Below are 6,319 nucleotides of genomic sequence, written 5' to 3' on the forward strand. Positions count from 1 at the left end.
AAATTATGCTTCAGTGGTTTAGTGAGTTACTGTTGTTGGCAACATTAAGCATCAAGATCAAGTTAGGCTATGTAGATATTTTTAGGAAGATCACAAAAAATCACTTACAATGGAGTGCTTATTATGTATCCTTGCTCAGACCTTATCTCAGGACAATGGCTTCTAGACCAAGTTATCTCGGGAATTTTTTTAATTAATTTTATTTTAAAAATAAATAAAACTGCCTTAGCCAGTTTTCTCAGTGGTTAGAGTGTCGCCCGAGGACTGAAAAATCCTGGGTTGGATTCCAGTCAAGGGCACCTACCTCAGTTGCAGGCTCCATCTCTAGTATTTTAAACCAGAACTAACTTGACCTTTGTTCAAGTTTCTTTTTTTAAGTTAAAAAAAGAAGAAGACCTGAGCAATCTTGCTTAAATTAATAAAAAAACAATTCATTTTAGACACTTCAAATGTTTCATAACTTCAAATGACTCAAATTCCTAGTTATAAATTTACTTTGGCTTTATTTTTGAATTTTCACTGTATTTTATAGTTACTGATTCTTAATAAATATTGAAAACTGGGAGTTCAATGCATTTGAGGTCCTACTATAGCTCTACCTATATAAAAGAGAAAAATAATCTTGTAGGTAAATCATATCTTGAATAAAATGTGAAAAAAAGAAAGACTAAGCTAGAGTTGCCATTTAAGTACATATTACAAAATTTCAACAAATCCTTGAGACCCACTATGTAGTTGTTAAGCTATTTGCCTGTTGAAACCAACCTCAGTTCATTTCTATGAACTTGCAAGGGTTCCAGATCCAAAATAAGGCTTGCTTATGAGCATCGGTAAGAAACAAAAGCTAACGATAACCGCATAAGCATCATTGGCTCTGACATTCCCTAAGAAATGACTCTCCAAGGAAAAGATTGCTCCAGCAACTCTATTTCCTAAGTCTCAACAAGCGACTCCTTTTGCTGTATAAAATAAAGCATTTTGAAATATAATTAAGTTGGGAGAACTATAATCTGGGGAAAACAATACATCTTCTATGAGAAAGTACATACCATAAGGACTAAAGTTTATGGTGACTAAGTCATTCTAAATATGAAGATTTAATAGTAAAAATTCACCAATATGTCTTCATCACTGTCTAAGGGACTGGTTAATTCTCATTTAGAAATAAAGTCCTATAATTTTCACTATGATTTTATTAGACCCAGGAGATTGCATGACTTCCCACTCTAGAACATTAGAGTTACCAAATAGCCTTGTAATATTGATTTGATTTTGTAAATAAACTCCAATAGAAAACACAATTTACTGACCAGCTCCATGGGATGCTAGTCTATTTCTTAGTTATTTTTGGTTATAAATTAACAAATTGGTATTATTGTCTATAAATAAATTCTTTCAGGATGATTCAATATTCCATAACTTATTTACCCTGACTAAAACGAGGAAATTTGTTTTCAATATCTGCAAATTGAAGGATATGTGATACCCCCAGCAAGATGGAGACCCCCTGCTTTAGCAAGTTTTGCTCAGTGGTTAGAGTGTCGCCCGAGGACTGAAAAATCTGAGTTGGCTTCCAGTCAAGGGCACCTACCTCAGTAGCAGGCTCCATATCCACCCCAAGTCTGAGCGCATGCATGAGGCAACCAATCAATGTGTCTCTCTCACATCCATGTTTCTCTCTGTGTGTCTCTCCCCCTCTCTTCCACTCTGGCTAAAAATCAGTGGAAAAAATATCCTTGGTTGAAGATTAACAAAACAAAAAAAGATGGAAACACCCTGAGACTCAGGCTCTGAACAGCGGCTCTCCCTTTTGCATGGCACTTTCCTCATTACCACAGCTAGTGTTCATTTTTAAGATGAAGCATCATTACTTTCATCCTTTTCACATTCATGCTTAGGACTAATTTCTACTGTCCTGGTCTCACTTTGGGAAGCCTAAATCACCCGCATATTTATATGGATGTGTTAGGAAGCACATTTGTAGTCCAGTTAATTTGAATAATATGTATCAAGCATAGTTTCAAAAGGGAACAATGCCCTGAAATGAATCCTATATAATAAAAGCCTAATATGCTAAGTGTCTGGTCGTCCAGTCGGCCATTCAACCAATCAAAGCGTAATATGCTAATGATATGCTAAGGCTGCTCAACTGCTCCCTCTGATGTGCACTGACCACCAGGGGGCAGATGCTCTGACTAGTAGGTTAGCTTGCTGCTGGGGTCCAGCCAATCGGGACTGAGCAAGACAAACCAGACACACCCTGGAGCCCTCCTGTGGTCCCTCCCTGGCTGGCCAACCTCCTGTGTCCTTCCTTGGCCCTGATCGTGCACCAGTAGGGTCCTTGGGCCTGGTCTACGCCCTCTCGCAATATAGGACCCCTCAGGGGATGTCGGAGAGCCGGTTTTGGCCCGATGGCAGAACAACTGGTCACTATGACAAGCACTGACCACCAAGGGGCAGATGCTCAATACAGGAGCTGCCCCCTGGTGGTCAGTGCACTCCCACAGGGGGAGTGCTGGCTCATGGCTGGCAAGCACAGTGGCGGTGATGGGAGCCTCTCCCACCTCCATGGCAGTGCTAAGGATGTCCAACTGCAGCTTAAGCATCCCCTGAGGGCTCCTGGACTGCAAGAGGGTGCAGGCTGGGCTGAGGGACACCTCCCCCCAAGTGCACAAATTTCATGCACCAGGCATCTAGTCAGTAAATAAAAGGGAATAACTAAAAAAAATACATGATGGGGCTCCCATTTCTGGAATGGTAAGGACTGTATGTGGGATGAAGAGATATATCAGTTGCCACAAAACAAACATTTAGGGCATTAGGGGTGACAAAGCCCAGTCTGGGGCTCAATTCATAACTTGCTTACTCACAACTACAAAAAAGTAGAAAGGAACTAAACAATTCCAGCTAACAAGGTAAAGGAACAGCCCACAGCAAAGATAGTCAGAAACCAGGTTGACATGTACTCTTTCTTTATTCTTAGTTGTTGTTTTTTTAAGTCTCTGAAGAATTACTATCCTGAGGCATAGTGAATATAGATTTCTTCATTTTAAATAGTCCTGAATTGTAAATATAAATAGTCTTTTTCCACAATAGATAAACGTTAAGTGAAAAATGACTCTCATCTAGAATGTATCCCACCATATGTGAAAATAACATGAGAAATAACAGTTTTCAAAATTACTTTTAATATCTTTTAAGTAATTAACTACTAGTTATCTTTTAAATGGCATCATAGACTTTGTTTTCTTTAGGAAACAGGTTTGTCTACTATTATTCCACAAATCCAATTTAATTAACCCATTCAGTTCATCAAATATACAGCAGGGGAGTGTAGAGAGAGAGCAGATGGCTCAGGACAATTTGCCTGTGGGGACAACACAACTCATTCTTGTGGAGTGTGTCATGAGCATCATCTAATATGAAGGACAACACATTTGCCTCAAGTTAAACTAATGTCTAAGATTAAATGGTACTAGGCAATCCTGAAGTCATGCTAAGATTTCAGGACTTACCTTGGAATTAATGTATAACTTTTCTTGATGTCTCATTCACTCATAAAACATTTACTGATCAATTAATTACATGCCAAGTACTGTGCAAGGTGCTAAAAATATGAAGTCAAATGTACCAAGTGTCCTGCCCTTAAAGAGCTCATAGGCCAAGGGCTCTTTTTTAGTCCCATCACACCAGTGTTATTTAAAGCTGTTTTCCAGACTGGTTGGTCAACACCTGTGCTCTACTGGTGTTTATTTGTTTATTTATTTGTTTTTATTTTTCTGTTAATCCTCACCCAAGGATATTTTTTCTATTGATTTTTAGAACAAGTTGACGGAAGGAAGGGGAGGAGAGAGAGAGAGAGAGATTGACTCTCACAAGCACCCTGACCTGGCTGGAGATCGAACCTGAAACCCTTTGGTGTGTGGGCCAATGCTCTAACCACTGAGTCATGCCAGCCAGGACACCACTGAATGTTGTTGTTTTTAAATATATTTTATTGATTTTTTACAGAGAGGAAGGGAGAGGGATAGTTAGAAACATCGATGAGAGAGAAACATCGATCAGCTGCCTCCTGCACATCCCCCACTGGGGATGTGCCCGCAACCGAGGTACATACCCTTGACCGGAATCGAACCCAGGACCCTTGAGTCCGCAGGCCGATGCTCTATCCACTGAGCTAAACTGGTCAGGGCACCACTGAATGTTTTAATAGAGGTGCTTACAAGGTTCAGTGGGAAAACCCAGCAAGGAGTAGTGAAATTCACATGATGGTATTTGAGAAGACTTCACAGAGAAGAAGATATTGGAGTCTTTAAGAATGAAAGTTGGGAGTGGGGGCAGGAATAGGGGAAGGGACTTGAAGGGATCAGAAAAGTCGGGCATTATCAGAATTATCAGGGCATACTCTTTCTTACTGAATAATATTTGGAAGCAGCTCAAGTGCTACTACCACACAATCCTATATAATAAAAGCCTAATATGCAAATCAACTGAATGGCAGAACACTGGTGGAATGACCAGTCACTATGATGCGCACTGACCACTGGGGTCAGACCCTCAACACAGAAGCTGCTCTCAGCCTGCAGGCCCCAGGTCAGCCAAGGCGGGTGCCAGCAGGGGCCCCCCCAATAGCCCTGCCAGTCACCCCACAGATCAGCCCTGATAGCTGGCCAAGCCTAGGGGCCCTACCCATGCAAGAATTTCATGCATTGGGCCTCTAGTATCTATAATAATAAAAGCATAATATGCTAATTAGACTAGACGTGCTTCCTGATGAAGCCAGGGCTGTGAGGGAAGCCCGGGAGCCTGCTAGCAGCTGAAGGAGGGAAGCCTGGGTCCCAGGTGCCTTTCTTCATTGTAAATAAAGAAAGAACTGGACAAAGCCTATGAAACATCTGTTTGCAAACATTGGACAGCTGGCAATGCAGAATTTTGATCACTGAGAGAAGGGAAACAAAGGGAGAGAGCCCTAATATGTATGTCCCTGATTTTCTGCCTGGAGAAACTTTCTGGATCATACATAGTACGTGGAAGGGGATTCTAAACAAAGCCTGGTGGTCTCACTGAGTTGGGGATACAGATCTGGGATCAGGGAGGCTACAGTGGCTGGACTTTGTGGGCCAGTGTATCAGAGAGAAGGGTATTGCCCAGCTAAAGAGCCCCACACATCTGCATGGGGTCTCATTGAGTCTCTGGCTGAATACTGTGCCCTGCATACTTAGAATGAGATTTCAAGTGGTTGGTCAAAGAACAATTACTGAGAACAGAACAAACTACTAGGAAGCTATAGGCTAAACAAGTCCCAGCACCAACAAAGAATTGAGAGATGGTAGAGTTCTGATCCCACACAGTAATGAGACCTTTTTGAATATCTGGTACAGTTAATAGAGACCCCAGAACGGCCATGCCTTGATATTAATAGCCCTATAGAGTCCACACCAACAGAGCTTACATTCAAGTCTTAAAAGCTGATCTGCAGGCAATTTAACTGTCTTCCAAGTAAAGCTGCTCTTTAAAAGAAGAACAAAAAATTTAGACACTTAGCAATTACTGGGAAGAAGCAGGAAAGTGGGAATCAAAATTAGAAAATATAAATAGACTAAAAAAAACAATAATGATTGAAAACAGACAAGAATTTTAGACAGCTATTATAAATATGTTGTGGAACTTAAAAGAAAGCATGAACATAATAAGGAGATAAATAGAAGATATAGAAAAGAGCAAAGTGTGCCCTAGCTGGTTTGGCTCAGTGGATAGAGCATCGGCCCGTGGACTGAAGGGTCCCAGGTTTAATTCAAGTCAAAGGCATGTGCCTGGGTTACTGGCTTGATCCCCAGTGGGAAGGCATTCAGGAGATAGCCAATCAATGATTCTCTCTCATCATTGATGCTTCTAATTCTCTTTCCCTCTCCCTTTCTCTCTGAAATAAATAAAAATATATGTAAAATTTAAAAAAAGAAAAGAGGAAAGTGGAACTTCTAGAAATAAAAGATCCTATATAATAAAAGGCTAATATGCAAATTGACTAAACGGCAGAACAACCGGTCACTATGATGTGCACTGACCACCAGGGGGCAGATGATCAGCACAAGAGCTGCCCCCTGGTGGTCAGTGCACTCCCACAAGGGGAAGCACCACTCAGCCAGAAACCCTGAGCCGGGCTCACAGCTGGTGAGTGCAGTGGTGGTGGTGGGAGCTTCTCCCACCTTCGTGGCAGCACTAAAATGTCCGACTGTCAGCTTAGGCCCTCTCCCTAAGCCGACAGTTGGACATCCCCAAGAGCTCCCAGACTGCAAGAGGGTGCAGCCCGGGCTGAGGG

General features: G+C 41.6%; 1 long non-coding RNA gene across 1 annotated transcript in view; it reads right to left on the bottom strand.

Moving 5' to 3' along the window:
- Nucleotides 1–5,552, bottom strand: part of LOC106725246 — a 10,264-nt gene extending 4,712 nt beyond the window's left edge. The window contains exon 1 of the long non-coding RNA XR_001361120.1: nucleotides 5,440–5,552. This is a non-coding gene — a long non-coding RNA (uncharacterized LOC106725246). The remainder of the gene's footprint in view (nucleotides 1–5,439) is intronic.
- Nucleotides 5,553–6,319: the final 767 nt, after the last annotated feature.

The sequence above is a fragment of the Myotis brandtii genome, unplaced genomic scaffold (assembly GCF_000412655.1).
Source record: "Myotis brandtii unplaced genomic scaffold, ASM41265v1 scaffold1479, whole genome shotgun sequence".
NCBI classification, from domain to species: domain Eukaryota; kingdom Metazoa; phylum Chordata; class Mammalia; order Chiroptera; family Vespertilionidae; genus Myotis; species Myotis brandtii.